We start from the raw sequence: 11,234 nt of genomic DNA on the forward strand, positions 1-11,234 counted from the left end.
GTAATTCGTCTTGAAAAGTCACTCAGTTCCGACTATTTTCTCTTGGAACCATTCTCCATAAATCCATTCCCGTTTAACTTTTTGTCTGGAGGAAGGGGTCATCTTGAAGATCGCACAGTTCTAGCTGGACCTCCTCTTCTTGTTCTGCAATGTCGCATTTCATTGGACTCTTGAACAGAGTAAGTTGCGGCCTCATGTTGTCAAACCTAAGAAATCTATTGGAAAACTGCTCTGGAAGAATGTCAAGCATTGAAATACAGAATTTAAAATCCGCTGTTGAATTTTCGTCCGCTATTTCCTTGCAAGGAGGAAAGTGAACTAATTTCTGCTATTACTCGAGATAACTTTTGGCTGGTCACACAAACTGGAGTGGCGGGCCGCCAGTTGGCTTTCATTGCCTTATGTGATCAGTAGAAGACGTATTTTGGCATATTTATGTGTTTTATTCCTTGAAGGTTAAAGATATGCATGTATGAGAGGAATGTGTTTCATGTTATGGGGAATCAGCGGGGAAGTTTATACTGCATATAAATGTATATTCAGGAGGTTAGTGCATATTTCTTAAATATTTGCATGTGGATGCATATATTACACTTTTCACCCGAAGATCGTCACTAATGAATGACTAATTAAACCTACATTCAAATATTAACTGTTCATTGTTTGAAACTGGGAACCAATACGCCGGGTGTGGCAATAATTTAACTACCGCTTAGTTGTGTGTCGGGTGAAGGTAAGCGTTCACTACATCGTTTCGCACTCCTCGGACGATACGCACACAACTGATATTTTAAGTGGAGTGCGTTCACTGTAACGACTCTACTTCATCGTCTCATCGGATTCCCTATCAGTTGTTTAAAACATATGACGTAAGATATTGACATTGCTGAAAACAGAGGAGTTTTGAGGTTAGGTCTAGTAATCATGAGTGTTAGCGAATAAGAATTTGTAATTGTTTCCTGCTTCGTAATTGAAGAGGAAGAAACGAAAGAGATATTGGTTACATATATGTAAGAAATGACTTGATTACTGTAATGGAAATGCCTCAAATTATATAATTATTCGCAGTTTTTTACGAGCGAAAAAAATTTTCCGGCTGCCATTTCGGCACGACACTGAACATGGCACAACATAATATTAACAGTTGAGCAATTCAAATTGATTTATTAAAGAAGGCCATGATCGCACGCATCGGAAAAGTTTCTCATCCGAGAAATATGGACGGATTTACCGAGAGCTGATGCGTGCGATACGATGTAGTGAACACGGTTACATAACAATTACAGCAAAGATTGTCTTTTTCCGATCCGTGCTATTCGTCCGGTGAGTGCGATACGATGTAGTGAACGCTTACCTTGACAGGTCTGCTTACTCAGGGACTTAAGTAATGCCCATCAAACTTTGATAGTTACACTTTCGACTGATGTATGTTATCAATTATGATTTGGAAAATAAGAAAATACTTGACTTTGAAACTCCACCATTCTTTTCTGAACACCATGTATGTAATGCTTTATCCAGAAAGTATACACCATTTACATGACATAGTTTATTGCTCCCTCAATCTCGCTACATGGAACAAATGTACAGTATTTATACCTTCAGCACACCTACACGGTAGTTAAAAATACCCGCCCTTTCTGCAGACTCCATAACAGAATATTTCAAGCCGCTTTGAAAGTAGGCCTACAGTATTAATGGACTTTCCAAGAACACAAGCCCAGCGAGTACGTTTCTCATTGGTTGTTCTTGGCGCGACACTTCAAAGTCACAGTTGTTATACGCTGTCCTTTGTTGACTGCACATAATGTTTATTATACTAACCATGTCATACAATTGAGGGTGATTCGATAGGCTTGAAATAATTATGCCTATCCATTTAAGGAACACTAGGACTGAGTTTTGAAATTTTTACAATTTTAATCCGATTTATTTCATTTTTTATCTGTTTCTTAGAGAGATTAAGAACAAGGAGTGTACAAATTTTGAGCTCAATCGGACTGCCAGTTTCGAAGTTTATCTTATTTATGCAAATTACAGGCTGAGCCGTTTGGATATGGATAATATTAATTTATTATTATAAAACTATGATAGTATGAGAAATTTCTTGCTCGTAATATTATGCTTAAAAGATGAGAGTTTCCATAACTTATATGGTAAGAATAAAAATCAACAATGCATAATGTGAAATGAAAATCGTAGATGATTTAAATTGCTACAATTTTATTGTGTTCTTTGGTATGCTAATTTTTAGACTGTTAAACGAGTTGGAGAAAGCTGGGTTTGCAGTGAAAGACCTGCCCTTAAGTAGAATGAATGAGAATTTCGACAACGTGAGTATGGTGAGCGCAGTGTATCTAAATACGATTTCATAATGTTGTGGTATCAAACATTTGTAGAAACAGGTTTTGTGTTAAAAAAAAAAACATGCAGGAAATCGCAGGCGAAACCCAGTATGAGAAGCAGTCTTTTCCATCTACCATTGTCAACTTGCCTTTTCTCTTAGTAAGTAAACACACACAATTTCATAAGACCTTTCTGAAGTTCTTTCTTGATTGAAAATCCACATATCTCCTACGAGCTTTAAAGGTGAAGTCCAAAAGTTAACGTATGGTGTGGAGTGAACCGCAATAAAGTGTATGGACCATTCTTCTTTGCAGAAAAGACAATACGCTATGGACCTTACTTGGACGTGTTGCAGTTGTTTCTGTTGCCACAACTTGAGGAAGACGACAACATGAACATTGTATTCAAGCAAAATGATGCACCACTTCACTGGGCATGGGAGGTTCGTCATTTGCTAAAGCTTTCAATCTTGTGTGGTTTGGTTTGGTCGTGATGGACCAATTGCTTGGTCCCCAAACTCCCAAGATCTAACCCCTCCTGACTTTTTCGTGTGAAGTTTTGTTAAAGACACTGTCTATTCACAGAAACCCAGGAACATTGATGATCTAAAGGTAATAATTACTCAAGCTTTCCAACAAATCACCCCTCTAATATTATAACGGGCATGGGCTGAATTGCATCGTCGTTATGAGTTGTGCAGGGTGCGCAATGGGGGTCATGTTGAGCTCTGAGGAATCTCCCATCTTTCAGTGTTGTATGCACAAAGTTTCAAGAAATAAAGTTCAGTAGTAAATGTTGAACAGTGTTTTTATTTTATCCGTATCCAAACCGATCACCCTGTAGTGATGTAATCAAAATATTCCATGCGCTTTACATTCAAATACAGTAAATTCATTTTTTTTTTATTTTGACCCAGTTTCACGGGTAATATTTTAACGTTGGGAAATTTATGACATCTAGTTTAATTTGGGCGCAATATTTTTTTTAAATCAAACATTTATGTATATTTTTTATTTACATAATAATTTTTCAGCACTCAATTTTCAAGATACTTAAAATGTCTCAACGTTAGATCTCAAACAGTATACCAAGGACACGTATGAATATTTTCATTGAGTTTGGTGGAAACTGCATGCGCATGGAATATTTTGAACATCACAAGTGTGGTTTCGAGAAAATGCCAAATTTGTGAATAGATATACAGTATATATATAGACACACACACACACACAGTTAAACCTATCTTAACCGAATTTCACTTAACTGAAACTCGGCTTAACCGAAATGGTGGTGTAAAAATAATGTGCGAAGTGGACATAAAATAAGAAATGAAGCTGTGTTGGAAAGAGTGGGTGCAAAACGAATGATGCTGAAACTGATCAGGAAGAGGAAAAAAAAATTAGTTGGGTAACTGACTAAGAAGAAACTGGCTACTGAAGGATGCACTGGAAGGAATGGTGAACGAGAAAGGAGTTCGGTGCAGAAGAAGATATCTGATGATAGGCGACATTAAGATATATGGATTATATGCGAAGACTAAGAGAAATGCAGAAAATAGGAAAGATTGGAGAATGCTGAGTTTGCAGCGAAAGACCTGCACTTGACCAGAACGCTATAAATGAATGAAAACGTCGTGAAATAACCCATTAAAATAATCGTTTATAAATATACGACGGTTTAAAGAAAACCTAAACTCTGAATATGAACATGCCTTGTTGTAATGTTGAATGACAGAAAACACCGCATGGTTGTGGTGTAGTTTGATTTTCACGTGCTATGAACCAACCGGTACTGAGAAACTACTTATGCGGCCCATGTTACAATGAGACGTAGTAGCAATAGCAACAGTAACAGTAGCAGCAGCATTTTATTTAACGATGATTTCAATTGCAGAGTTCATTTAGCATATAAATTCAACTTGGGAAAGAGATAATCCGCAATTTCTACCTGGAAATCTCAGGGAAAGATTTTTATATGCTGTGTATCTCATTTACTTTCCTCCCGCAAGAAGCTATGCTAAGAACTATATAAGCCCTTAAAATTAATCGATCTTGGCGAGATTTGAACCCAATAATCTTTTATTCAACTACCAGCGTGGTAACCACAAGATAGCGGGAACGAAAATCAATAGACGGTTGTAATAGTCTCAATGAGTATACACAAATTTCTATAGCAGTCATGGGCAAAAGTGCCTCACTGTGTTTCCTCCCCCTCTGTCCGTGTTTTAACCCCTTCCACCCACTACCACGACTTGCCTACCTTTACTAGGTAAGCACCAGTATGTCTTCCATAACATTAGAGTGGTCATCAGTGGTGGAGTCATGTCTCGTGGTAGAGCAAAGAAATATGTTTTCAAACACGGATGGGAACTAAAGTACTTTTGTGCCGCTCGTAATGATAAGGCATTTTTGTTTGTTCTATTCTGCCCTGTTTAATGTGCCACGACATTTTAATTTCATTGTATTTCAATTGTTATTTCATTTCATTTTTCACATTTCTGTTGTTATATTATGGATAGCTGGCTGTCTCATTATATTATATGTGTACTATTTTTTACAAAATGTTTGTGATTTTAAAATATTCCGAATTACGCATATTTAAAAGTATACTTTTTATATTCCTTCCGTATACGCCCAAACCGTCTCAGAAAGTTATAAGAGTTAAAGGAAACTAGACATGAGCCCGCTTCAGTTTGTTTAGGAACAAACTTAATTCGAGTCAGTTATCTTATCTCGAAGCAAATAGCCGAAAATTAGAAATGCTTCTCGGAAGCAGAATTTATTAGAGAATGTTTGATGATTGTCTCCGAGCGTCTTTGTCCGGAAAAAACTGAAGTATTTAAATCAATAAGTCTCTCTCTGCGAACTATCACAGACAAAATTACGGAAATAGCTAAGGACGTTGAAGAGCAGCAAAAAGTAAAATTGAGAGAGTTGATATGGCACTCTTTAGCTATCGACAAAGAGATACAAAAGACACTTCGTAATTAGCCATTTTTCTACGGCGTGTGGATTCTGAACTCAACATATTCGGAGATTTTCTTGAGTGTGTGTCTTTGAGAGGCAATACAAGGGGAAATGATATTTTCGAAGCTGTCTTTGAAGTTGTGACAAAATATGAATTATCCTGGGAAAAATTGATTTGTATAGCCACAGATGGCGCCCCAGCAATGATAGGGAAACATAATGGGTCGATTTCTGAAGCACGGACGAAATCGTGGTTCCAAACCTCTGCTTTTAAACCGGGATCGAGGTCTGAATCCTTGTGCGATTTCTAAAACGAAGTCGAGACGCGGCTTGTGAAGAAACCGAGGTTCGTGTGTTTTATATATGGCAACGCAGCTAAGAATCGATTTTTATTCTTGTAAACAGTCGATATTAGAAATAAATGAACATCGGGATTAATATTTTTATTAAAAATTGCAGTAAGTAACGTTCTTTTGTTCTCAGCTAAGGTATTGTTATATTTATGGAATATACGTGCGTTTCAAATACTAGCATTACTTAGTATTTAATAGGGAACGGATTTTTAGGTACCAGAATAATATTACCGAAACAATTAGCACAAGTCGAGCATTTATGTTGTAGTTTATCGTTTGTTCACAACTACTACCAACATTAACAACCCGAAAACCCGGTTCTAAGGATTAATAACGTAGGCCTAAATATTAATTGGATTAAAATTTCAATTGAAACTAAAATGTAGTATGGCTCTGTTTTCACATATAATAGGCTAGTACTACGTGGAAAGCCCCAGTAGCATAAAACTTAAAATAAGAACACAAAATCACGTTTGCTTCATATTCTTGTAGGCCCACAACATTTTCGAGTATTAAATGAAATGTCCAAAACTACTATAAAGAGTAAGAATTAAGATATATCGTCCTCTAGGCATAAAGGTATAATTAATATAAAATATTATATCTTACTTCCCTGAAAGCAACAAGAAGATGTAAAAAATTGTCAACCTGTCGCCTCTTGCATTTCGTTGCAGATTATTATTTAGCATTCGTGCTATATTTTACATTGATTTCTTCGAAAATCGAAATATTCGCCTGAAATTATCGTCGTTACCTAGGATTATTCCTCTGTCTCATCACTCTAATCCGGAGATTTAATACTCGTAGACACAAATTTTTCTTTGATAATCATCCAGCTGATCTACTATCTCCATCTTGTATACATGAAGCCATGGTTTTAAACCTGCCCCAGTCGTGGTCTCTGCTTCAGACCATGGTTTCGAGCCATGGCTCAGAAAAATGAAAAAGACCTCATTTTATAAATCCAAACGCGGTTTAAAGCCATGGTCGTGGTCTAGACCTCGTTTTAGAAATCGACCCAATGACTTCGTAGCTATATTACGACGATTTCCAAAATCCATTAATGAATCATCAGATAAATTAGTTGCAATTCACTGCATAATGCATAGAGAGACATTATGTGCTAAAGCATGATAATGTCATGCAGATAGTCGTAAAAAACTATAACAATGAGTATTAGTGTTTTGTTTTGTAATAAAATAGTATTATTTTCATATTCTGTAATGAAAGAGCATTATTTTGGTTACATTTAATTAAATATGATATATTACTGTGTAGTTGTGCAGTACCTTATTGATTTCAATAATAATAGATCCAAATAGTTATAATCCGATCGCGTTCCGCCACTGGTGACGTCTTGTGTACAAAGAGAAGCTCAAAGAAGGAAGTAAGCGTATCGGTGCTGTTGGAAAGTTAATAAAACAAAAAGCGAGTTCCTTTCCTTTTCTCCATGTCTGTTCTATAGCAACTAATTTTCAAAGTTATTACAGTAAAATGACACTTTACATAATGAATAAGTCTATCACATAATAATTAACTAAGATCGTCGGTATGGCAACCAGTAATCTAAACGAGTCAATATTGATAATGAAATATTGTTTCCACAAATGTTGCCGAATCCGTTGTGAGAAAATTCTTCAATGTTTTTATGTGTTAGATTTGACGTGAATATCCACACATCTATAAGGTCAGTCCAATACTAGAATCTCATCCCAAAATGTCGACCGATACATTTTCAGGCCAGTTTAGTCGCGTCTATAATATATAAACTACAGAACATATTCCAGTAAAGTAAACTGAGATCAACAAATGAAGGATAAATGTATCCAATGTGACCTTGAGTTGCAGCAGGTGACGTCATCAAGCGATAGCGGGAGGGGAGAATTTGAGGCACGAATTGTCGGGTCGCGCGGCAGTTGAAGTAGTGTATCTCAAGAATGTGAAGCGATAGAACATTCACAGTGGTGTCAAACGATTCGTAGCGAACAGGCTACAATCTCAATTGAGCAGCAAGCAGCAGTCAACAAGTTAAATTTGAAAAATTCGCGAGTGAATTCGAGTGAAGAGAGGAAATTCACAATTGCGACGCATTTGCAGCGCAAATAGGGACGGACGTATAAGCCACGGGTAACAAACGATATAGCACGATAGTTACTCTAGCAACCAACAGTTTACTCTCAATACAATACAAGATGGCGACCTGTCATAAATAAAATTATACTCGACTATTAAACGTGAGTGTATTTCTTTATTCTTATACCTCACATTCAACTTTTCATCCCGAGAGACGTATCCACGTATAAAATCTGCGACTATGTCTCCATTGCAACTTAGGCATACTTCAGTTTGTTATATTTTAAGAATAAACTAACAAGACAGAGTAGCTACTATATTGAAACAATGGTTTTTGAACTACATTTCTCAAACTTAATTTACAGCATCTCCGATGCATTACACATGTAACCCATTTCGTCTGAACTATTCTCAAACATTATGTAACCCTTAAACGGACATTTCTATTGTACAATTTAAATAAGCAATATAATTATGAGAACGAAAGAATTTTGACTTATTCTTAAACTGCAATATCCGCTATAACAAGAAACAGTGAAACTAACGCTAAGATAGTTTCGGTGATTACGGAAGTGAAAATCGTTGAATTTATAAGGGATTTTTGTGAAGATACAGTTGATCATAATGCAAAGCATAACAAAAGCCTAAACTAACCGAACAGTTCGTATATGCAAGGTATATAAGCGGAGTACGAAGGGAACTACCTCAGCGCTAGTTTAGCCCAAAAAAACTATCAAAACAAATTAGCAACGATATTTAAGTTGACTTAAGATAATTCTGTTCTGCGACCGTCATAACACATTATCAAAACTAGTAGGCCTAATGATACTGAAGTTAACTTACCATAGCAGATTGCCCTGCGATCGTCGCAATAATGAAAGGAATTCGGAACAAATAAAAAATATAATAAAATTGACTTAATATTTTTGTCCTGCGATCATCGTTGTAATAATAAATTATCATAAAGTAACGATATTGAAACAGACTTAAATTCCTGTCCGCGATCATAACAAACTATCAAAAACAAGTTCGTAACGATATTGAAACAGACTTAAATTTCTGTCCTGCGATCATCGTTGTAACAACAAATTATCATAAACTAGTAACGATATTCAAATCGATTTAAATTCCTGGCCGCGATCATAAAGTATCAAAAACAAGTTCGTAACGATATTGAAGCCGACTGAAATTTATGTCCTGCAATCATTGTTGTAAGAACAAATTATCAAAAACAAGTTAGTAACGATATCGAAACCAACTTAAATTTCTGTCCTGCGATCATCGTTGTAATAACAAGTGATCAGAAATAAGTTAGTAACGATTTTGAAACAGACTTAAATGTCTGTCCTGCGATCATTGTTGTAACAACAAATTATCAAAAGCAAGTTAGTAACGATATTGAAACCGAATTAAATTTTTGTCCTGCGATCATCATTGTAATAACAAGTTAGTAACGATATTGAAACCGACTGAAATTTCTGTCCTGCGACCATCGTTGTAATAACAAGTTATCAAAATAAGTTAGCAACGATATTAAAACAGACTTAAATTTCTGTCCTGCGATCATTGTTGTAACAACAAATTATAAAAAAAAAAAAAAGTTAGTAATGAGATTGAAACTAACATTACATAATTATTTTATGCGATCATTACTGTAGTGAAGGTCTCTCAAAACAAGTTAGAAATGTTATAGAAACTGACTTAACTTAATTCAGTCCAGCGATCGTCGCTGTGACACCAATTATCAAAATAATTTATTACGGTAACGATATTAAACTCGAAATAATTGTCTTGCGATCGTCGCTATAACAACAAACTACAGAAACAAGTTAGTTAATGATATTTAAACAACGTGATATCGTAATATGTCAGTTACATTAACGAATTAAGTTAATTCAATTCAAATATTGAAGCAAATTTTCGAAGTGTCTCTTTCCACATAGTTTTGTACTGTGCTCTTCGCTGTAGGAACTAGTTCGCCAGGATGCTGGAACTCAATTAATAGAAGTCAGCCACATGCTTTTCTACGGGTTACCTTGACAACGGAAGTAGGTAATGCGTTTTGTTCCTACCTTGTTGAGAGTGCAGCGAGGGGCTGGTCTATCGGAGCGAAGTGGAGCGCGGAGCCTGCGAGGTGCCGGTACCACTGGGGGTGCTTCACTGGCAAAGAGACGCTCCGCTCGGGCAAGCCCCTCCGCAAGGCAGTCGCCATGGGCATGCGCCCCGCAGTCCGGCGCTCTCTGATAGATTACTCACAAATGAAGACTTAATGGGCTGAGGTAAACAAGCCAATTTCTTTGTGATACTTTGAGAAACAAGTGAACCAAGACGTTCAGTGGAGGAGAGAGGGGTTCGCTACGGTTTCACGCAAAACCGGGGTGGTTTGAGACCGCAAGGAAACAAATTACAAGGGTGGAGCGGGGGAGGGGGGTCGGCGAGAGGGGAGACGAGGGTGAATGGATTAGACAAATATGGATTGAATGAATGACGACATAAACAAGAAAAGTTGTGTGAATGGGTGGAGCACGAGCACCGCGAAACATTCCTCTCGCTAATACACTTGCTGCACGTTCACTCAGGCCTAAACGTCATGTTCTCTCCCGCAACGCAATGTGCCTCATATTCAGACACAGAAATCATATGAAGAAAATTTAGCTTTGAGTTATGTATGTACGTATAATAATAATAATAATAATAATAATAATAATAATAATAATAATAATAATAATAATAATAATAATAATAATAATAATACTTACTTATTTACTTACTTACTTACTTACTTACTTACTTACTTACTTACTGGCTTTTAAGGAACCCGGAGGTTCATTGCCGCCCTCACATAAGCCCGCCATTGGTCCCTATCCTGAGCAAGATTAATCCATTCTCTATCATATCCCACCTCCCTCAAATCCATTTTAATATTGTCTTCCCATCTACGCCTCGGCCTCCCTAAAGATCTTTTTCCCTCCGGCCTCCCAACTAACACTCTATATGCATTTCTGGATTCGCCCATACGTGCTACATACCATGCCCATCTCAAACGTCTGGATTTAATGTTTCTAATTATGTCAGGCGAAGAATACAATGCATGCAATTCTCTGTTGGGTAACTTTCTCCATTCTCCTGTAACTTCATCCCTTTTAGCCCCAAATATTTTCCTAAGCACCTTATTCTCAAACACCCTTAACCTACAGTATGTTCCTCTCTCAAAGTGAGAGTCCAAGTTTCACAACCATAAAGAACAACTGGTAATATAACTGTTTTATAAATTCCAACTTTCACATTTTTTGACAGCAGACGGGATGAAAAAGTTTCTCAACCGAATAATAACAGGCATTTCCCATATTTATTCTGTGTTTAATTTCCTCCCGAGTATCATTTATATTTGTTACTGTTGCTCCCAGGTATTTGAATTTTTCCACCTCTTCAAAGGATAAATTTCCAATTTTTATATTTCCATTTCGTACAATATTCTGGTCACGAGACATAATCA

At 36.6% G+C, this 11,234-nt stretch overlaps 1 protein-coding gene across 2 annotated transcripts in view; it reads right to left on the reverse strand.

Annotated features, from left to right (window-relative positions):
• Cbp53E (Calbindin 53E) overlaps positions 1-9,920 on the reverse strand; it is an 886,322-nt gene extending 876,402 nt beyond the window's left edge. For both annotated transcript variants that reach the window (XM_069820369.1, XM_069820368.1), the window contains exon 1: positions 9,811-9,920. The gene's annotated coding sequence lies outside the window, so the exon portion shown is untranslated. The remainder of the gene's footprint in view (positions 1-9,810) is intronic.
• Positions 9,921-11,234: the final 1,314 nt, after the last annotated feature.

Source organism: Periplaneta americana, chromosome 3 (genome assembly GCF_040183065.1).
Source record: "Periplaneta americana isolate PAMFEO1 chromosome 3, P.americana_PAMFEO1_priV1, whole genome shotgun sequence".
Taxonomy (NCBI): domain Eukaryota; kingdom Metazoa; phylum Arthropoda; class Insecta; order Blattodea; family Blattidae; genus Periplaneta; species Periplaneta americana.